Source organism: Mustela nigripes, chromosome 6 (assembly GCF_022355385.1).
Source record: "Mustela nigripes isolate SB6536 chromosome 6, MUSNIG.SB6536, whole genome shotgun sequence".
NCBI lineage: Eukaryota > Metazoa > Chordata > Mammalia > Carnivora > Mustelidae > Mustela > Mustela nigripes.
Window position 1 is genome coordinate 69,471,385 of NC_081562.1, and position 23,672 is coordinate 69,495,056.

At 41.4% G+C, this 23,672-nt stretch overlaps 1 protein-coding gene across 1 annotated transcript in view; it reads left to right on the plus strand.

The window, feature by feature from the left end:
* Nucleotides 1-3,224: 3,224 nt before the first annotated feature.
* SOX5 (SRY-box transcription factor 5) overlaps nt 3,225-23,672 on the plus strand; it is a 985,194-nt gene continuing 964,746 nt past the window's right edge. Inside the window, exon 1 of the mRNA XM_059402806.1 lies at nt 3,225-3,542. The gene's annotated coding sequence lies outside the window, so the exon portion shown is untranslated. The remainder of the gene's footprint in view (nt 3,543-23,672) is intronic.

A 23,672-nucleotide genomic window follows, 5' to 3' on the forward strand; every position in this document is an offset into this window, starting at 1 on the left:
ATTTCAGGCAAGTCACTTAACCTCTCTGAGCTTTGGCTTTTTCATCTGCAAAACAGGGATGCAATTTCTTGCACGTTTGTAGTGAGAAGTAGAAGTACATAAAAGAAGTCCTTGGCCAAGAGTCGGCACATAGTAAATGCTTGATAAATGGAAACACTGATCTTTAATGTGTCAGTCCCACTTCAAACGTGGCTATTTTTTTAAAGCCCAACACAAACAAACATCGCACTGGAAGTGTTTGATCAGCTATGCTGTTGCTATATGATGATCACGAGGTAGTCTTAAGGGCATGTGGTTCCAATAACCATAATGGAATTTCTGCTGCCTGGTGGAGCAAAAGGGAAGAGGTTGGTGTGACTCAGGTTTCATCAGTACCTTAAACCAGGCAGCTTGCAACTTTGCCCCTTCTCTGGCTCTGCCCAGCCTCACCTCTCCTGCCAGTAAGAAGCCCCAGAAGCGGTTACACTGAAAAAGCTGTAAGAATCTGAAACCCGGAGCGCTGGCAGCACTCTGCTTGGTGGGGTTAGGCCATGCAGGCATGTTTGTCACCCAATGGCCGGAGACCCAGGGGAAAAAGACTCACTCTGTCCCTTTATTTTCACCGAGTCTGAGAGAAGTGGTTTAAAACCTCAGGCAGTTCACTGTAAATGGCAATTTATTTTCAAGTGTTACATATTTTCATATAATTGGTAGTAAGGGGCCATTGCTTTTTTGTAGTTGGTCTTGATTCACCTCTTGCACCTTATATTAGGATCTGGGTCTGACATAGTAATAGCTAATTGTGAAAAGCAACTACATATGTACTGTGAAAGTAAACCATTTAATGTATGCCAAGAATACCTTAGAATAAAAATAATGCTTAATAGTTCAAGGGGTAGTGCCATTATCGATAAATTCTTATGAATTCCTATTACTGGGTCTGACATGAAGCTTGCATGATATAAGAAATGTGAGGAAAGGTGGCATATAGGAAAGGTGTTTCATGCACACGTGCAGAGAATTATTTTCACACAGTTGGTGAAGCCACATTGATCCAGCAGTTTGAATGTTATTATTATCCCTGGTCTCTCTCATTAAATACTTAAGAAAGCATAGTAAAATTGTTTAAGGATACACATTTAGAATGCCATATCCAGAGCTATATCCAAATAGCAAATGATTACACTGCTTATAAATTCGAGGCAGATGATAATTTAGAGTCCCCGTGAAAGCCCCGAGTTTATTTGATTGTTCTCTTAATTACTGGGCTCTATGCTATCAAATATTTGTGGAAGAGGAAGCTTTTCTTTGTGGGAATGGATAATAACTATGCTTACACTTTGAAAATTTTGCCTTGAGTTATTAAGATTTGCATTTCTCACTTTTGTTCCAAGGAAAGGTGTTTTGCCATTTTTAGAAAGCAGGTACCAAATAATCAATCATCAAACACCCCAGAAAGTTTCCACTCCAGACAAGTGCAAAATCTCAGGTATTAGCAATCCACCTCCAGAAACAAATCTAGGAAGGGTGGAGACGTGGAGAAAGGATATATCACTTTTCTAGGTGAATATATTGTGATTGGTATGTGTTGCGTGCATTAAGAAACTGTATTTGCTTACTAGCTGCCATTTAGAAACCAGCCAGAAAAAGTCTGAGAGAGACCGCACAGACAGGCAAGCCATAAGCCTCCCTCCCATGCTGCTTCAGTGCCCTGCTCTTCCAGGCGCGTGAAGAATAAACAGACTGTGGTCATTGATCTCCTGGTGGTGTTGTTGCACTCTGGGAAATGCTGGGGGGGGGTGCCCAGGGACGCGGCTTAGTCAATGGATGCGCATCTGAAGAAAAGCAGCGAGAGGAGCAAAGAGAACACGCAAGTCGGCCAGAGAAGAGGAAGGGAAGAGCGAGAAAAAGAAACGTGTTGCTCGTATTGTGTCTTAATCTCTTACCCGCTGCGGCCCTCGTGACATCTCCCTTCTTGGACGCCAGGTCTAGGGAGATCACTCGGGACCCCAGAACCCCAGAGTCCCCCCGCCCCCCGTCCACCCTAGTGTGATATTTAATAGGGTTCTTCTTTTTTCTTTTTTTTCCTTTTCCTTTTCCTTTTTTTTTTTTTAATTTTTTTTTTTTTTTTTTTTTTTTTTTTACCCCTGGCAACCGGGCAGCTGTTCTAAGTCAATGAAAGTAAGATTGGAAGAGATAAGCGCCGGAGCAGCCTGGGAGCTGTCAGAGCACACACTTAGATCAGCCCCACAGCTTCGGCCCCGAGCATTACCTACGGAGTTTCTTCCCGTGGTGATGCCACTCTGAGGGTCTCTCCCTCTCTTGCCTTCACGCGCTGTCTCCAGTGTCGCTGGACTCCAAAGCCCAGCGCCCAGCCTTTCCCCCCTAAACATCATTCTTTGGTTCTTGGGCATCGGGTCACTTGGGTTCACCCCCACAAAACAAAACCAGTTCAATCACCCGGAGGCAGGGGTGAGAGCGCCTCAAAACTTTTCTCCCCCCGCACCCCAAGGAGTGGGTGGGCTCAGAGTGCCGGCGGCGGGACCCGCGGGCGCGCAGCCGGGCTCGGGGAGGTAGTGGTCGCTTGAAACACCGAACCTCTCGCGGCTCCAGCCTTCGCGCCGGGCAAACGGCGGCTCGCCTCCCAGAAGGTTCCGCGGACGCCCGCAGACCCCCACACGCACCCCCTGTGCGAGCTTTACTGTGTGCAAACGGGGGTGAGGGTTAAGTAGGGGACCCAGGTAATGGTTCCAGGGCAGCGGGTGAGGTTCCAGCGCAGGGAAGAAGTTGACAAAGGAGACCTGACTAAACAGGAATGCGTATTTATAGATGCGAGCTCCGCCGAGATCCGGAGATAGCCCACTCTTCTTGCCTCCTTCCCCTCCTGCCATTCCATTTTATCGCTCCTTTAAGTGGAGGGCAGATTTTTTTTTTTTTTTTTTTAAACATTCCTGCACCGTGTGGTTAATCACCGCGTTATTTACAATCTAGTTACTCTGCAGCAGACGGGGAAGCAAACTCTGGGGCTCCTTGGCTTCGGATGGACAGAGAGGGCGGCCAGGCGGCGAGCTGCAGGAAGGAGGTCAGGGTGGGTTTACGGGAGCTCGGGTGCGACCTGGAGGGAGTCGGAGCCCCCGGCGCCGCCCCCGCGCCCGCCCCCGCCGCACCCCCCGGGGCGGGCGCCGGGCCGCGGTGACCGCCGGCTGGTGCGCTGCCCTCGCCTCCCCCATTGTTCCTACTGTCTTTTTGCCTTTTGTTATTTGCACTCGCATTGTGTTGTTTGTCTCTGAAGCCGCCTCATGACCAGCAAAGGGATTTCACCTCGTCCTTGAGAGCCACACGGGGAGCGAGAGCGAGCGAGCGAGAGCCGGGGGGGAGAGGGACACGCGCGCGCGCACACACACAGACACACACAGACACACACACACACACACACACACACACACAGAGTGAAAAAGGCGAGCCACCAAAACCCATCTCCAGTCTCCTCCCGGGGGCCCCCAGCCCGCCACTGTGCCACTTTGCATCCCACGCCAGAGGAGACATTAAGGAGACCCGGTAAGGTGCGTGAATCGCAGCGTTTTAACTTTGTTGTTCGTCCCGATGTTGTTGTGGGCAGACCTCCAAGGCGCAGAGCTCCCCTCAGCCGCTCGCCGTGCCCGCCACTCAGCACTCGCTCCCGGCTCCAGCTGGAGAGCCGGCTGAGGAGGGAGGGGGCCGCCACCGGAGTTTCCTCAAGTACGGAGGGAGGGGGACTGGGCTGGGGGTGAGGGGGAGGCGGGAGGCGGCTCGAGACTCGAGGTGGCCCTGTCATCCTCGGGGGGCGGCCGGCCGCGGGGGGGGGGGGGACCCCGGAGCGTGGGCTTGGCCCCCGTTCAGGAAATGGGATAACTTTGGAGATGTGTTGGGGAGCCTGCGCGCCGCTGCCGGTATTGTTTTGGAAGTGGTGGCGGTGGAGGTGGTGATGCGAGATGAGGGCAGGAGTGCAGGGGAAAGCCGGGGCGAGCCTGTGCATCTCGGCTCACGCTCCAGCCGCAGACCCTCAAAGTTGGACAAAGCTCTTCACCCTTCCTGCAGTATGGCCGTGGCCCCCAGCCCACCCCGCAATCTTAATATCCCCCCTTTTCTTCTTTTTGTTTCGCTTTCTGCAATCCCTCTCCCTACTCGTCCTCCTCTCTCCCGCCCGGAATTTTCGGAGACAAGTCTCATCCTTCAGAATTCTAGGGATTCCAGCGACCGGAAGCTTTAATTTTCCTTGCAACTACTTTCCTCCCCCCACCTCCCTCAGTGTACGAAGCGAAACCGCTCACGTGTTGTGTCACTCTAAGCGCGGGTTTGGGAAATCTCGCTTGCACTTTGGGCTACGGTCATCAGCCAGGAAAAGAGGTTATACGACTTGAAATCAGGCTGGATCTGGAAATGTTTGTGTTTGATAGTAACAGTTTCTTGAGAATTGATCTGCTGGCATCGGGTGCACAGGGAGGACTTTGACATATTTTAATAGTCATTTTCCGTACACTTTGCAAAGCGAGTATATTAATACATAGATTGACCCTGGTGACTGTCTGAAGACGCTGGCCCCCGTGACTAAAATCAGAGTGCGGTGCCTGTGAATTCATTTTGATGTCTTCCCTTCTCAACTAAAGCAGGTCAAAATGAGGAATTCTGTGAGTATTCAGAGCCATAATCTCAGTGTCAGCCAACCCAGGCACTCTGGGTGGCAGTCAACTGTACTTCTTCAGAAAAGTTTAGGGGATTTGTTCTATCCCACTTGAGAGCCTCACAATGTCCAGATATCCAAAGTAGTTTGTCAAGAAAGGCATGAGCCGATTTCCCCAGAGACTGCCTTGAGGCTCAGCACAATTCTTCAGTCCAGGGCAAGACCAAGGGAGATCTGTGGGATTTTGGGTAATAAGTGTGGGAATCTGCAAAGGGACTAGACAGAGTGATTTGTTTCCTTGCTGCTCATAAATAATGGCCTCTAGTATCCTTAAAAAAAAAAAAAAAAAAAAAAAAAAAAAGCCCACGCAAACAAAACAGGCCAATGAAGTAGGCGCGTGGGAGATTTGTAGGCAGTGGACATTTCAATCAGAAGAAAACACAGCAGAGTTTTTGATCAGGATTACAGGAGTGAGGCTCGATTGCCAAGAGTGATTAGGTTAAGGGCCAGATGGTTTTAAAGTATACAGAAATGTTTTTTAAGTTTGACTTTTACAGAACGAAAAGGAGGACGATTTCTTAGAGTCTTTACAGAACTGCAAAATTTTGATCTAATTTTGAAGGAATTCAGCTTTATGTGAACTGTTGTTAGCTCTGATAGGGAAAGAATCTGGTTTCAAATGTAGATACATGGAACAAAGTTTCTGGGGGGTGCTTCTTCCCGATTTAAATATAGCTTCCAGGCTGAAGCCTAGATAAATTCAGTCACAATGACATAAAATCAAAAGTACTTACACTGAAAGTTCTCTTAGGCATTGTGCAAAGTTCTCCTGCAAATTATGTCATCAACTGTTTATTCCTCAGAACTGTGTTAGATAAAAATCATAAGCATCACTTAAAACTGATGCAATACAGCTTTAAATCCTCAGACTAGTAGGGATTGCTTTTGTTTGCCTAAAAGGTAGATCTTTCATCACATGAGTTGTTTAAAAACATTTAATTGTGGGGGTGGGAAGGGATGTGCATAATTATTTAGTTATTTGTGTTAATTATATAGTAGCATACTTGCTTGAAATTTTTTTTTTCTTTCCAGTGGTCTTCTAACAATCTTGTACATGAAGAATTAATAGAGTTTTTTGTTTGCTTGTGGGTTTTTAAAAAATCCCTTTCTGTAGCCTTTTGGAATGGGCAATATTGAAGCAATCTGAGATAGACTTGAAAGAGTAAACTTAGTACAGAAAAAAAGAGCTTTAACTCTTAACAGAGAAACTCTGTATTAGTTTTGTTGTTGAGCTTAAACAGTTCTGGTTGAATGGCATGTTATATACAGCGTTCAAAACTCTCAAACTTATTTGGTAAATAACCAGGCATTTGAGATTCAGTGGTTATTTCAAGTTAACTTAGTTCTATACATGTAAATGCACATCCTGTTTAGACTGACACATGACTTTGTGAAGGAAAAAAATGAATATATGCTTATAAAGATGTTATCTGTGGAGTGTATGGAGTAAATAGTAAATAACAAAAGAGTGAAGTTTATACTCAGGTATGATGGCTTTTTTTGGGGGGGGTCCTTCTGGGGAGTAAGACATGAGCTATAGGGAAAGTTTAAAATTTCATTTTCCAGTTAAAAGAATGGATTTGAATGCTTGAATAATTTTTTTAAAGCAAATGAAAACTATGATTAAAAAAGCATACTGTCTTCTTGAAAAAACACTACTCATTTACTAAGTGACAGGCAGTCATTGTTTTGAAGTCATGTTCAGATTGTATAAAAATGCAATATATAGGGCAGGATAAAACTTGTTTTTAGTGATCTCCTAAAGTACACAGGATTTCAAATAACTCAGAGTTCTAAGGTTGAATACTATTTAGATTTCCATCAGGTAAAATTGTGATGTGATTGATTGGCATACCCTGGATGTTCTACCCAATATCCAATCACCTGCAGTGGTAAAAATGCTATAATTAGAGTTTTGAGAGTAACCTAGAAAATTTATTTGTCTAGGCCTGAAGTCAATGCATTCCCTCACATACTCGTCACAATTTTTTTAGCCTGAGAAATGTAGGCTTATTTTAAAGGCAAAGAAAGTGCTTGGCTGTTTCAAATAAACTATATCCTGAACCTAGATTTGTAGATAGTTAATAAAATAAAAGTCCAATTTTGTTCCAAACATTGTTTAAAACACCAATTTGTAAATTGTCTACATTTGGTTTTCATATGTTAATGATTTGGGATCTGAAACTTCTTTCAGAAAGGCATTTTGGTTTATCTTAAAAAACACCACACAAAACTGTCTAAACAACTCTGTAAATAAACTGTTCCAAATGCCTCAATTTGATGAATGAATTAAAGAATTATAGTTCTTAATCCAATTATGATCAGTCTTGTTATTCCATTTCCCATTTGGGGGAGCTTGGGGAGTGGGAATGGTAAATGATTCTCAAATGTGAGTAGGGTCTTTGTTGTTTATTTTCTGTGTGTGATGTAACATAAATAATTACTCATACCTAACAGGAGAAAGATTTTAGATGTAGAAAAGTTATTTAATGATTTTCAATTAAACCAGGAATTCATTTGCATGAAAAGTTGCTCTTAATGGAAGAGTCAAACAAAATTTTTAAGAATACAAAGCAAGGATCTAACCTTTTGCTTAAAACTAATGGATTTTTATATTTCAAAGGGGAGAAATGGAGCACTTACCGCTCAGTAGTGGGACAGATATTTAGGCACTCTTAGTTGCTTTTAGCTGGGCCATGTTGGGACATTTCTGTGGTGCCTTTTTTTTTTTTTTTAAGATTTTATTTATTTATTTGGCAGTGAGAGAGAGAACATGAGCTGGGGTAGTGGGAGAGGTAGAAGCAGGCTCCCCGTGGAGCAGGGAGCCTCATGCGGGACTTGATCCCAGGACCCTGGGATCATGACCTAAGCCGAAGGCAGATGCCTAATGATTGAGCCACCAGGTACCCCTCTGTGGTGCTAACCTAACTTTGTTCAGTTTGTGTTTAAACTTTACTTTGTTTATAAAGTTTAAACTTTACCATGTTCAATTTCCTTGTGCTTAAAATTAAGGGAAATATTCTTTTGGGGTTGTTTCCTCCAAATTCCTACCCCTTTAACTGCCTACATGGGTGCTTTTGAATGCTCTCTATCAGGGCCCTGAACCGTAGGATGGGCCCTTGATAACATCCTGGTTTGCTTTGCAGGACCCTTCTGAATTCCTGCCCCATTTGACCAATTTAACCTCTGGCTCATAAGCTAATTAATTCAAAAGTGTTAATAGCTCATGATGGTTTAATTCTCTAGATGTGGTTATTATTATTATTACTGTTATTGTTGCAGTCTATTATGGCTGTTTAATTCCTTTGAGAAAGAGTTGGGGAGATTACAGGTATAAAGTGAAACTGCCAGAGGAGATATTTATGAAGATAGGGATTTTTTTCAGTACTACTCAAATCATACCTTATAGGCAAGTAATTAGTCTGCTTACTGGTAAGAATGTTGGGCAGAAATATTGATAAAAGTAGGGGGGAAATGAATGTATATAAGGACTATATTAAATAATCATCTTTAAAAATTGAACCTTAAAAATAAACAAACCGGGGGGGGGGGGGATGTATCTCTAGGAGAGGTGGTATTGAATTCTATAGGTACAGGTCCACCCATTCTTTATTGTTTAAAGTTCATTGTAAATTAAAAAGGAAAAGAAAAACCTGATTCTATCTTTGATGCTCAATTACTTGTCATTCAGTTATTTTGTGATTATATGCTATCACGTGTCCAAAGGGGACAAATAATGCAGCCATCAAAGGGATGGAAGGGCTCTGGCTTGACCTCCAGTTGAATTCCCTGGAAGCTCAGGGGTATTGTGTTGTCACATGCAGCCCCAAATAAAGTCTTAGATGTAGGGATCTCAGGAAGGAACTGGGATGCAAGTGGCAATCCCACTCACTTTGGGAGCTTCTCAGTTTAGGTCTACGTATAATTCTTCCAAGACTTCGCTTGGAGTTCCGAGTGTTCAGTGCTCTGCCCTGTTTACTCAGCTCCAAAGCTGGAGATTATAATGCTTTCTCTTATACAGATACTGCATGGATTACATTGGATATTGTGTATCAGATTCTTAGCATAGCATTTGTCATGAGCTAGGTGCTTAGTACATGTTAGCTACAATCTTCTGTCCTAGTTAAGTCTTTTTGGTCATTAATAATGTTTGAAGCTTAATTTCGTACTTGCTTTGGACTTATTTGAGTCCAAGAAGAAAAATATATCACTTCCCTGAGGCTGAGATCAACACTTTAAAATAGTGATTCAGTTAACGTCTATATATGATCTCTGACAATGTGGTTTTATTAAGATGCTGTATTTGGTACAAGTGTGAATTCTATCTTTTATTCATAGAAATGTTCCTTCAGTAATTAACATTTTATCCTACATAATAGGTGAAGGCAAACAAAAACTCTAGGACCTCACTATAGATCTCTCTTCTTGTTATCCTTTCTGATTTCCCATTACAGATACACACTAGTGAAAGTTTATTGTGACTTTATCCATAGATAGTTATCTACCTCTAAGTAATATGGAGTTATAGTACATGTAGACAGAGATTCCACTTGGGAAAAGAAATAAATCTGACTTTGTAATGTTTGCCCTCTGGAGTCAGCTGTTCCTTCAAAGAGAACCTCCTAGACTTGTTTATGTTGGGTACAAGGAGAAAGGCACAATAAATATATGATTACCTGTGTGAAGAGATGATGTGTAGTAATGTGGAAAAATTAGTGGATGTTTCTTCTTCCAGTGATAGGGAAAATTTCTCTATAAGTATCGGCTTCCTTTGCTATCCGAAAGTAGAGCATTCCAGTGAAACCTTTCATGAGCTGAAATGGTGTAAAGTGAAGAAGCAATTACCATTTTTATAAAAGCAGAAATCCTCTTTGGATTAGTGAAAACAGGTACTAATGTAGGTGTTTCATAAAAGCAAAATGGTGTAATGCCAACTTTTGGGTAGTGGGGTAGGGGAAACCTATGCAAGTGACCAAAGATAAAGGAAATGCTTTTTTAAAAAGCAAATAAATAACTTAGGTATTGCATTGATTTGGATCCCTCAAGAAGCAGATGACAGGAGGTCATTAGACATGTACTAAGAGGGCAGAAAGCTGGGAGAGTCTTTCAATTGTGATGCTGGCTTGACACTTATGGAAGGAGAGACAGAAGGGAGGAGAAAGCTCTACTGTCATGCAGTCCAGGACAGGTTTGTCCCAGCAGATGAGAGTCAGCCATTGGAAGAGTCCTCTGTCCCCGGTCTGTGTTCAGTCACTGGATGGGAACAGCCCCCTTGAAGCATGGCCTTGGTGCACAACTGTTGCTAGAGACACGGGGGCAGCAGGTGGGCACTAAGTCCATTCTGATCCTGCAAGGGGAGATCTGAGTGATACAGTTGTGGTTTGGCCATCTAGCCCAGGAGTTAGTAGCAGTAGCTCTGGTCAAGTGGGCTTGTTGCTAAAAAAAGACCAGGCAATTTCTTGACGCTCTTGGATACTTTATTTTTCTGCACTGCAAAATGAGCATAATGATAATATCACCTAGCAGAATCACATTAAATGAGGTTGTATGAAATTATATGTAAGTCCATAGTATGGTGTATAGCATAGAGGAACTGCTCAGTGTATACGGTAGTTCTGATCTTATGCATGGGGGATACATTCCAAGACTTCCTGTGGATGCCTGAAACTATGGAGAGTTCTTTTTTTTTTTTTAAGATTTTATTTATTTATTTGACAGAGAGATAGAGAGCTCAAGTAGGCAGAGGGAGAGGAAGAAGCAGGCTCTCCACTAAGTAGGGAGCCCTATGCGGGACTCTATCCCAGGACTCTGGGATCATGACCTGAGCCAAAATCCAGTCTGGCACTCAACAGACTGAACCACCTGGGAGCCCCCCGTGGAGAGTTCTGAATGCTATATATGCTCTGTTTTTTCCTATGCATTCATACATACCTATCATAAAGCTTCATTTACTAATGAGATGCAGTCAGAGATTAACAAAAATAACTAATAATCACAAAACAACTATAACAATATACTGTAACAGAATTTATGGGAATGTGGTCTCTCTCTCTCTCTCTCTCACAATTTCTTTTCGTACGGCACTCACCCATCTTGTAATGATGTGAGATGATAAAATGTCTGCATGATGGGATGAAGTGAGGTGAGTGATGTAGGTGTAGTGACGGGGCGTCAGTTTACCACTGATCTGACCAGAAGAAGGAGGGTCATCGCGTTCTGGAGCATGGATGACCTTGGGTAAGTGAAACCACAGATGGGAGGGGGTTATGTATTGGTTTCTTTTTAATGTACTCATCACATGCAACTGAGTGGTATAGCTGAATGTATCAGGTGAGAGTAAATATAGTTGAACAATAGATATTGCATGTGATTAGAAGACGTTTTTGCAACAAAACATCCTTAATGTTTGCCTTTAATAAATACCTCCGTTTATTACTCCATGCCTCAAATCCTTCTTTCTATCAGCTTATAAACCACACCGCAGATAGAACAACTGACCTTGGGCATCTTCAGGTAATTTGCCCTAAAGCGTGAGGTAGGCAGAATGCTCTCTTCATTTCCTTACCCCTCTAGGCTTCCTATTCAGCTGAGAAGCAACTTGCACTGGAAGTCTGCATTTTATCTTGAGCCTCAAACACCTTGCAAGTCTTTGCTCCCCTCTGTTACTGTTCCTAAACCAACTTGCCGCACCACAAAGCACTGAACTCAAGTGGCCCTCGGTGCTGGCTCCTGCTGTGATGAGTCACAGAGCGACCAGCACTTTGTTGTGTTAGATTTGATCACTGCCATGAGCAGTCCTTCGATTGTCAGCTAAGAGACCCTTCAGGGAGTTGTCCCTTAATAGAAAGTCTCTTTTCTTCCCTCCTGTTGTAACTTTAAATTAAAAGAAACTGTAGAGGAGCGGGTGGCATTGCAGCAGTTCATTCTTCTACCCACTGGGAGAACGACATCTGAGAAAAGACGTTATTGGACTGAGAATTGAGTTGTTGCTATTTTTTCGGGCCAGCATGGGGGGGGGGGCATGGTGGTGGAGGACGAAGACCATGTCGTTTAGACTCAGGCTGAGTCTCAGTAATGCAATGGAGAGCAGTCCTTCTGTGTGTGCCAGTGAGCATTTTTTGGAGATAATACACTGAGTTAGGGTCTTAATTTCTAGTGCGATTCACAGGACCACTGGTATTTCACCCCTACTTTTTGGGTGGTTCTGTGAATTCTAGTGTGGGAAACTGGCACCGGGACAACTCCAGAGTCCAAGGAGGATGGGAGGCAGGAAAAGAGAGCTAATTTTTGACACATTCCTCAAACAAGTGACCCCTCTAGGGAATCTGTGCCCAGGATAAAGACTGCTTACTGTGAGCCTGTTGGCAGAGTTTCCCCCCAGTAGTGAGCACTGATTACTTTAATGTTAAAAAGGCTGATGAACTTAACATTTGCAAGAGGAAAAGAGATGTTGGTACTTCTGATGCTGTGTTTTCTAGAAGCTGTTTCTCACTAAATTTCTGATTTAATTCTCTGCTGTCCTGTGCTGTATACCCTCCATAGGTGCTGGTCCATTCTCACCCTGGATTAGGGCCTGGCCCCAAGTCCGGTGTCTGCTGAAATTTCCTGGTGTAATTCATGGCTACTAAAAGCGGAAGTTGTTTGATGTGTGACGGAAGTTTGCATGTGAGTTCTGGCCATACAGGGGAAAGACAGCATCGGCTGTCTTTCCCCTGTATCTGGCACATTCAGTCTCATTAATTTACTCTTGCACTGGGAACTGCTTTTGAACAAGTGCACACTATTTCTTATAATTCTGTGTTGACATTTCTTTCTTTCAGCCTCACTCCACTGTACCTTCACTACTAGAAGGACAGTAGTGCCTTTTCTACATTGCATCAGAAATGCAGTGATAATTTTAACACATACTAAATAGACAGATCTGCCCATATGTAGAGATCCTTAATGCTCCCACTATTTACTTCCAGGAACTTACTCAGAACGCCCCGCCTGCAAATGCTCTCCCCTCCCTGCTTCTTTTCTCCCCATCACTGTCTATTGGGATTTTCTTAACCTTTCTCTTACCACAAAGTCTTTATTCTCCTGGCACCACTGACCGCTCTGCACTGTGAGTCTCACTGGATGGAGTGAGATGTGCGAGGTGTGCCTGCCTGCATTGCTACCTGGTTTGAAAGGGGTAACTCAGAGGGTGACAAAATGCTTCTCATTAGAAGGGAAACTCCATGAGGGTAGCATGTTGTGTCTGTCCCTGGCGTAGTCACAATGCCTGGAATGGAGCAGCAGAACAGATGATTCCTGAGCCGACATATCTTGCAAAGTGAGCTTCAGGACAGCCCTGCAGGACATGGAAGTGGGAAAACCAACAGCACTTAAGCACTGACCTGTTGCAGGCACGGTGCTAGGCACTTTATGTGCATAGTCTCCTCTAATTCCCGCAGTCCTCCTATTAGGTGAATAGTATCCCCTTTTCATGGATGGATGAACAAACTCCAATGGGTCAGGTGGTGGCCTTTTCTTTTTTCTCCAGCAAGGGAGCAGGAGAGTCATGGCCTGAATTTCAGTCTATTTGACTCTGCTACTTATATTCTTTCCCTCATACTGTGGCCAACATGCTGGTGTGGGGGCACTTGCCGTCCCTGCCTGCCCTCACAGGGGATCGTTGGGAGGCACAGGTGAGAAGTCACAGAAAGTGATCCCTGGAATGCCCAGTAAATCCTAAATGATGGTTATTATTACTGAGTACCCACTGACTCATTTATTAACAAAAAGATATGTATTGAGCACACAGATGCATGTTGTTTGCACTTAATAGGAAGTATTTTATGACTTGAAGCAGAGATGAATACTTAAAAACTGACATCAAAGGAAATGATGGAACAGTATTTCTCAAAGGTGATCACTCAGTCACCTAGTTGAAAACCATCAACTATCTGGGATATTTTAAAAAATCTACCTTTCTGGCCCCTACTCAGACAGGGAATCTGAATCTCTATGGTTGTAGCCCCCAAACCCTGCATTCCTTTTTTTTTTTTTTTAAGATTTTATTTCTTGATTTGACAGACAGAGATCACAAGTAAGCAGAGAAGCAGACTCCCTGCTGAGCAGAGAGCTCAATGGGGGGCTTCAACCCAGGACCCTGAGATCATGACCTGAGCCGAAGGCAAAGGCTTAACCCACTAAGCCATCCAGGCACCCCCCACACACCCTACATTCTTAACAAGGATGATTGGCAATTCTTTTGCACATAAACATTTGGGAACCAGTGATAAAAAAAAAAAGTACTGACTTAGCTTAGTACTAAGCTATAGATAGATACAGCATTTGGAATTAAAGTAAGATGCTCGGGGAATACGGGCTATGCCAAGATAAAGCACAATCAGTCACTAGAGTTTTAGGTTTTTTTTTTTTTTTTTTGATGATGTGGTTTTTGGGAGTTTTGAAATAAAATAAAAAATACCTTTAGTAAATTTGAATATATAGAACATTAGCATGCTTAAAGTCAAGGGTGAGGAGACCTGTCCCAAAATGGGTTGGAGTTAGGAAAATGGTGACAGTTATGTGCTTTCTAGGCTTGGAAAGAACTTTCCAAAAGAGCTGATCTAAAATGGCTGAATAAACTGAAGACTGGAGATTGATTTATTTATCCAGCTCTGTATCCCAAATATTTAAAACAGCGCCTAGAACATAGTAGGTGATTCGAGACCTTTGTTTAATGAATTAATAAAAACAGACAGAGGAAGAGAGTCATATGTGTAAAATAGTTTAGAATAGTTTGATTATGATTATTGTGAAGAAAGAAGTCAAAAAGTGTATGCTGAAAAGGAATCCTAGTGAGATAAGACAAGGACAAGGTTTTGATTAGACAAATATGGTCCTTAACAGGAGAGTGCCTTCATACAAACAAACAATGCAAAAACAAACCTGAGATTTGTATGGGATTAAATCATCGGGCTACTGTTGGTGTGTATTTTCTCGGGAGCTGCGATTACTACCTGAGGACAGGGGCCAAGTCTGTTTTGTTCTCCCTATGATCATAGTACTCACTAAATATTTATTGAACAAATGACAAATGGACTGGAAAACAAAGCTTTTAAATGACACAAAAATGTCTTGTAAGAAAGAGGGGAAAAAAATCTTTACAAGGGCTAATCAATAGATTGGTCATCATGAACATAGCAGATCTTCATAGGACTGCGTGTTCTCAGTCTGCTTAGAGTTTAATGAAGTCTCCATCTGATTGTTTGCCTGTCACCAAACACTGCCTTTCCTTCAGTGCCGCTTTCATTTTACTGTTTCAAAAATTATCTATTTGATTAGTATTTGTTGAATAGTTCAGTCCGTGAATGAAGAGTCCTGACGTGGGCCCAGGATGGGGAGGTGGGTAATTGAAAGCAGAGGAAGAAGAGGGTTGTCCTCATTCCCTTAGAATGATCAGAGTGACATGCGATCCACATAACTTTGAGTAGCGCATTTGCTATCGAGCTCAAGGGCTGGTTGCTGGGATCTTGAGGGGAAGGATGTTTGCTGAGGTAATGGCTGCAAAGGTGGGTTCAGCATTGTTAGAGGAGGCAACCATTCCTTTGATCTGCAAAGTGAGGCCAGAAAATGTATTGCGGGAAAGATGGTAAAAAGTAATCCTAAACCTAACAGGAGTTTCAGTGGAAAAATGGCTCTAATTCAAGCAGTGTAATGTTAACATCAATGTGCATCTATCTCATGGCTCAAGCCCCGCATACTGCTTTGGAAATAAAAGGAGATTGTGTAAAGAATTAGCAATACAAGGCATTTTTAAGTGCTTTATTGCAGAGGCCTGTGATACTCTGTGAAATCTATGCAGGCTTTTTCTTCCTGCTGTGCTTAATTTCAGAATCTGATGCTATTACCTATCCTTGGAGAAAAAAAAAAAAACCACTCTCTGTTAACTCTTAAAAACCGAGTTTAACGTTGCACTTGCTTTCAACCTAATCTTTCTGACATTTCTTGGGAAGATAGAAGTGGTGTATTTAGCCACAGGTTTGCCTTCAAGTTTAGTACATAGGATTGCTTCTAGGGGGCAGCACTGGAGTAAGGGCAAATTGGAAATAGATGTTGAAAGCGTAAGTTTAGAAAGGGCTCAAGCAGCTTTAAGAACAAGTTCCCTGAAAGAGTTGGCATAGATTGCGTTTGGCTTGAATCCGGACCTGAAGCCAGAGAGGTAAATGTGTTATGCAGAAGATCAGGCAGAAGAAGGCAGGACAGGAGTTGACTCTTTTCAATACAGGTGGCTATCTTGGGGGACACGAAGACATGCCCACCAATAATAAGTTCCCTGGCAGGCCATCACTGTGCCCTTTCTTCTGTCTAGCTTGAAATAACAGTTGACCTTGATTGATCGTTTATTATTGCCAGGCATTGTGCTAAGCAGTTTATTTTTATTTTTATTGATTCTTCCTAGTACTTCTCTAATTTAGATGCAAATGTTGCCCCATTATACAGGTAACATTGAGTTTGCCCAAAAGTAGCATAGCTTGGGTAGTGGTGGAGCTGAGACTTGAACCCAGAGTGGTCGATTCTGAAGCCTGAGCTCTTACCTATGGTACTACGGGAAGTGTATTTTAAGTCCTGTTGAATCATCCCTCAAAAATGACTTATTTTCCCCTTTCTTTATAGATGCACTTCTGTTATTCAAAGATAGGCTTTTTTCAGCTTATTTCTGACCTGTGGCAAAGTTCCACAAACTAGTGTCTCTCCTTACAATCTGCTGTGTTTACCAAGTTGGGTCAATCTTCCCAGTCTTCCTGACATACTGTTTAAATCATGCAGCCCCTTTCTCAAAAATTCAAAGTGCCTGAGTCCTATACATGGATGAGACCTAGACTCTTAAGTCTGGTATTTTGATGGTCTTATAATCTATCTCCACATCCTGTATCTTTTCAGGCTCATATTCAAACTTCTCCCTTTGAGAATAATTCGTTTCTGATTTGGATTCAAGTGAACACAATTTCCCAGATGATTCCCAACGCGTCAGCCTTATCAACTTTTCTCAGAATGCTCACACCAGAGGCCATCTCATTGCATAAAAAACCACAGCTCACACCTGAACTCTGTCTTACTCAGAGAAGTCTTCCAGAGTTGCTTTTCTCTCTGCTTCAAATTTGCCCATCAATTGACTTCTCTCGGTTCATGATCCGCTTGTCTATATTTCTGCTTTCTCTTTTTGTTTTGTCCCTTTATTCATTCAGCAATCAAACATTTATTGAACACTTATATTAACCAGATACCATATGAAATGTCAGTGATGTATGATGTAGGCATACACCTTCTACACAAGCAGTTTCAGTCTATTAGGGAAGATAAACCTTTCTTTATCAATTACCTGCATTTGTGATTTCAAGTTGTGCCACTCTATTTCACAGAAGTATATGCATTCTATAAGAGAAATGTGTGTTATATTTAGGGGACCCCATCAGAGGAGGCTGCCATGAGGAAGCCACATTTGAAGAATGACTAACAAGGTAAAGAGGACAATACAAAAAACTTTTAAGACAAGAGGGGCAGCATGTGCTGAGAATTCAAAGAGGGGGAGGGGTATGTTCTTGCAATTAGAAAGCCAACGGAGCTGGAGCCAGGTGACTGAGAAATGAGGCCCTAGAAGTAGGTTGGGATCAGATCATTAAACCTGATGCTCCGTGTTAGAAAGTTGAGTTCTTATAAAATGGGGGATGAGAACCTCACTGAATAGTTTTAGGCAAAAAACCAATAAAATTTGTGGTGATAGTGTATAGACTGAACTTAAGAGAGGCTATTGGTGTTATTTACACAAGAGAAAAATGGTGGCTTGGAATTTGGACTCTAGCAGTAAGTAGTGTTAGAGATGGAGACAAGAGGAAATACTTCAGGGGGAAAAAACATGGAAAATCACCCAATTTCAGGTGCTTTGTAAACTCTGCCTTCCAATCCCATTCCAGTATCTTACTGGGATAGTGCCTCTGGCAATTACCCATTTGTTTCCATGTTTCAAAGGTTCAGAAACGAGATGCAGGAGACTGTGTGTCTCCTGAGACCTCCCCTGACTGGATCTGTACCCGCTGTAACCCTTGACTATTCAGGCAGAGAGATTTGACACATGTAGTGCCTGCTGTCTGCATCTACGTGTATGCCTTTGTGTTTCTATGTGTTCTGTGTGTTCCTTTTGTATGTATCATCCCTTCATTTAGAGTTCCTGAAACCCTACCCATCTCTTAATTTCCAAATTAAAATTTACTTTTTCATAGCATCCTCAAAGAATATACTGACCGGAGTTCTCTCCTTCTGATCTTCTGTTATTTACATCTATAACTACTTTTATGACTTAATTATATATTGTACCATATTGTAAGCATGTTGTGAACATGTCTTATCCTTTGAGATATAATTGTGAGTTTGTGCTTTGGAATGTAGATTCTGTAGTTCATTATTATACCCCTGTTTTGGATCCTCATTTACCTCTCTTGAGCTGGGTAATTTACTTAACCTCTCTCAGTCTGTGATTCCTCATCTGCAAAATGGGGATAATTATATCAATAAGCAGTTGTGAGGAAGCAACGAGAGAATGGATACAAAGTACTTAAAGCAATCCTTGGCACATAATGAGCTTTACCATATGATGACATTTTATGGTTATAAATGTTATTCTTTGAAATCAGAAACCTGTATCTTATTACTACTTTTGTCTACTTGGAGCTCAGTAAATATTTATTGAATTCAGATTTGAATTTAAGTATCTTCTTGCAAGGGGATACAAATATAAATAAATCTTGGTTCTTATCTGTAAGAATCTTGATTTGGTAGGGGAGCTAGTAACGTAAACTGGTATTTATATTATCAGTGTGATAGGTGTAGTGATAGACTATTTTGAGAGCACAGAAGAGAGGTTGGGAAATTTTCTAAGTGAAATAATGTATGAGTTGGGTATTTCATTAATCAATTAAATACATTAAATACATATTACCATAATGTATGTACATTGTGTAAACTCCAAGTTCTATAATAAAATAGTACTCCTGTCTTAGTAAGGATCATGCCTATCCCGATGCTACCACTTTTAACTCTGTATTTTTTTTTTTTTTTTTTTTTTTTTTTAGAGAACGAGGAGGGTGTAGGAAGGGCAGAGGGAGAGACAGAGGGAGAATCTTAAGCAGGCTCTGCACCTAGTTTGGAGCCTGACACCAATGTGAGGCTTTATCTCACAATGCTGAGATCATGACCTGAGCCAAAATCAAGTCAGACCTTAACCAGCTGAGTTACCCAGGTGTCCCACAAGTCTCTATTTCTTGCTTTATCCCCCCCCCCCCTTTTTAAGAAAGATTTTATTTGTTTTGCAGAGAGAGGGAGAACGAGCACAAGCAGGGGGAATGGGAGAGAGAGAAGCAGGCCATGGGGCTGGATCTCAGGATCCTGGGTTTATAACCTGAGTTGAAGGCAGACACATAACCTACTGAGCTAACCCAGGTGCCCCACAAGTCTGTATTTTTAAATCAAGTGTTTGCACCTTATTTTTCGTATCTAAAAAAAGTTATTTATCTATCTATTTCTTAGTATTCGGCTTTGTTATTCTACTCTTCCTCTACCTTGCCTTACGAAAACCACACATGTTCCTTTTCCCTTTTTTCCAATGTAATTTCATCCTTTCTTTTTGTGGGTGGAGAGGGGGTTAAACCAGTTCAGGAAACAGTTACATTGACTATGTAAATGTTATTTATCTCTGAGAATATCATCTGTTTATTACTTTTATGCTTTATACAACTTCTTTGGTTTTCTTGGAGTTAAGGATGATCTATATTCAAACCTAAAGTCTTACTAGGATTGTCTCATGGTGGCATTCCTATCAAGGCTTAAAACAGGTGTGTGGCACATCCAGGGTAGGTTTTAGGGGCAGTCAGCCTCGGTGGCAAGGACCATTTTATTACTACCATAATTTAGAATTGTTGGAGCCAGATGATAATAAAAAGCCCACTGACTCTTAGTTATATTATACTTTTTAAAATTTCTGCAGACGCCGCACCCCTTTATTGCCAGTGCTTGGGCACACTGCTCCCAGCAACATACACTTTGTAACACTCTGACCTGCGCTAAGTAGGGCAGGGAGTGGTGTGGGAAGGGAGGAGGGTATTCTAAGCAGGCAGTGCAACATAAGTAAAGCGAGGAGGTGAGAAATGGCATGTTGCGTTTGTGAAATTACAGGTAGTTCTGTGTCAGTAGAACATGGTAGGGACCGGCTCAGATGAGGTTGTGATTGTTGACGGTGGTCAGATCAGGGTGATCTTTTTATCATAGACTGCTATTCACCAGATTCTGTCTTGTTGGCCATGGGGGTCCTTATAGCATTGAGTAACATGGTCAGCTTCGCTTCTGTATGAAGTAATAAATGGCATGTTAGCCAAAGAAATGGATATCTGGCTCCTTAAGTCAGCAGTTAAAATGCGATCTTTGCATATTTGGTGAGATGTTAATTCTTTAGGGGTACCCCATCAGTAAAATTTTTAGAGTACACAGTTCTCCAGAATGTGTGTGTATGTGCACACACATTTGTAATTTATGTACATGTGTTGTACTTTAGCTAATATTCAGGTCACAATAAACATTCAGAGCAAGGTTCTGTTTAAATGACAATAGAAGTAACAGTGGGAGTACATCAGAGTTCCCTGGACACTAACTGTTACATGTAATATGTATGCAGTGGGTTTACTGGGAGGGTTTTGGAGGGGCTGAGAGAAGCAGGATGGGTCTTAGGAGATGTTGGCTGTGTCACATCTGAGGCTTCAGCTAGTCTATGGGAAGCTCTGGAACTGGGTGGCTTCTTAGAGATGTCCTGAACTGAGGCAAGGGGGCCAGGCCTCTGTAGTGTCACACTGGTTTTGGATGTGGGCCAGGGAATGGAACTTTGGATGAGGGCATTTCTTAGGAAGGGCCTTAGAATTGAGTCTTCAGCAACCAGCACTCCTGGCAGCTGCAAAATATGGGCCACCAGGTAGCATCCCACAGCATCCACTAAACACAGCGTTCCAGATAATTTTTTTTCCTCTATTTTTTTTTTTTAATTCTTAGAGATTGTCCTTGAAATATGGCTAAAAAAGAACTAGCACTGGTTTAAGATATACAGTTTTTCCATCTTCCTGTGTTCATTTATATTTACATTATTAGTATTACTTGAAAATCCCTAGATTTTTGTTTCATTTTGTAAGAAGTCTTTAAAAAAAAAAAGATTTATTTTTTTATTGATTTATCTGAGAGGATGGGGGAGGGGGGAGGGAGAAAGGGAGAAGATCTTCAAGAAGACTCCCTGCTGAGCCTGGAGCCTCAAGGCCTAATCTCATGACTTTGAGATTATGACCTGAGCTGAAATGAAGAGTCAGGTGCTTAACCAACTGAGGCACCCAGGCGTCCGTTATAGGAAGTCTTTTTGAAACACTTGTCCACTTTATGAGGATTAAGTTAGCTAAAAATTAGAGAATATAAAAATTAGAGAATATAAAATTATATTTCCCAAACCACATGAGATTATAATGTGATAAAATGGTAAAAGAAAATAGAATGGCATTAACATGGACTTCCTTCTGTTGTGAAATGAGGGTCCCTGTGGCAATCTATTAATAATTAGATGAAAACATAAAATCATACAGAAAACAGTATGGCATTTCCTTAAAAAGTTAGGAATAGAATTACCATATGATACAGTAATTCCACTATTGGGCATTTACCCAAAGAAAATGAAAACACTGATTTGGAATGATATGCATACCACTATGTTTATTTCAGCATTATTTACAATAACCACGGTATAGAAGCAACCCAAGTGTCGATCAACAGATGAATGGACAAAGAACAGGTGGTATATGTACACAATGGAATATTACTCAGCTATAACAAAAAAAATGGGATCTTGCCTTTTATGACCATATGGATGGACCTAGGGGATATTATGCTAAGTGAAATAAGTCACACAAAGAAAAGACAAATACTGTATGATTTCATTTATATGTGGGATCTAAGAAACAAAACAAACACAAACCAAAAAATGAAAAGCAAAAATAGAGCCATAAATAGAGAATAAGCTGATAGTTGTCAGAGGGGTGGGCAAAATGGGTGAAAGGGAAGAAAATAAAGAAAATAAATAAAACTTCTAGCTTTGGATAAAAGTTATTTTTGGATTGAGGCCAAGGGAACATTTTGATTGGACGTAGGACAGCTGACTGTATATAGACATGTGATGGTGGTAGTGGTGTCTCTGTGCATTGCTTAGAGAGCAGGAATTCTTGCCCCGTATGTGAACAAGAGTATAAGCCTAGGTTTTTCAGGTTTCCAGATGGGCATCTAATTCACTAGTCTCCTAATTTTTTTAGGTCATTTATATGTACCATCAATAAAAGGATTATTATTTTACTAGTGGTAAATGTCCAAAAATAGAAATTAAAAGGGATTTTAATTCCTTTTAATTCCTTTTTTTATTCTTTATTCCCTCTTTAGATAAAGAGGGAATAAAGAATATTTATAGAACAACTAATATAAATAGATGTAATTTTTTTCTAGCATGCCAGTATATTATTGTTTTTTTGCCTCCACTTTGTAGACTTCTGAGCTCGGTTTCTAGAGAATAAGTTAATCACTAAATGGGGAGAAATTGTACTGGAGACAAATTTTGACTATTTTTTTGAGTAACCATGTTACTATTTAAGTGAGATCATATGAACTCCAAGTATTAAAAAATAGATCAGATTTTAGAGTACAGTTGTGATGCTTTAAAATATTTTAAAACTCATGGAGGGACTGTGTGTGTGCATATTTGTGTGTGCAAGCTAGGGTCATAATGACTTAGCATTTCTTCTTGATTAATAATTCCTCATAATTACACCCATAATATATATTGTATGACTTTTTTAAAATTTACTAAAGGTGGCAGAAAAAATTAAAGGCATTTGGCAAGGATTTTAAGTGCAGAATTTGTATAGATTTTTTGAGCTTTATTCTAATTTTATGAAGTAAAGAGAACATTAGTGGTTATTAAAAACAATTTGCCTTTATTTTTTCCAAAATATTTAATTTCATGCCACTAAAAACATTTGCCCTCATATTTTATTAGCTGTGTAATATTTAATGAATCTACCCAATTACAATAAGAAGTAGAATGACATAAACAGATTTGGCATTAAGCAGCAATTAAAGTGGTTAGAGTGGGTGTGTGTGGGTGTGCAGAGAAGACTTTTTGCCATTAGGGTGCCATGGCCAATAGTTTGTTTCACAGAAGGATGGGAGCACATTGATTACTCTGATAACCTGGTGAATGTAGCTTACCTAAGAAAGTTGTGCTATGGTATTAGTGATAACTTCTATGGAGTGCATTATGGCCGAAAAGCTTAGGGATTTATAAGGAGATTTTATAGGGTAGCTTGATTTATTCTGGAAATCATAGGTGGCTTCCAGGAGGAAGAGACATTTTGGCTGGGATATGAAGAGGGTAAGGGGAAGCAACTAGATGGAGGAGGTGTGGGTGAATATGGAATATGGAACGGCACATACAGACTGACGTGGGCTACACCTTGGAAAGCTGAGGAATTAAGGAGACCAGAGTGGCTGGGGTACAAAAAAGAAGGGCAAGTGTTTCAAAAAATGAAGCTGGAGGAGGAGAGTCTTGCAGGTGCTGCTAAGGATCTGGAGTTTGTATCAAAAAAAGCAAAGGCAAGTTAAATGTTTCAGATTTGCATTTTAAAAAGATCACTCTGGGGGCTGCTGGGTGGCTCAGCTGGTTGGGCATCTGCCTTTGGCTGGAGTCATGGTCCCAGGGTCCTGGGATCAAGTCCTGTGTGGGGCTCCCTGCTCAGGGGGAGTCTGCTTCTCCCTCTCTCTCTCCGCTCTGCCCCTGCTCTTTTTCTCTCTCTCTCTCTCACTGTCAAATAAATAAAAACAATCTTTTAAAAAAAATTAAAAAATAATTAAAAGATCATTCTGGCTGTTGTTT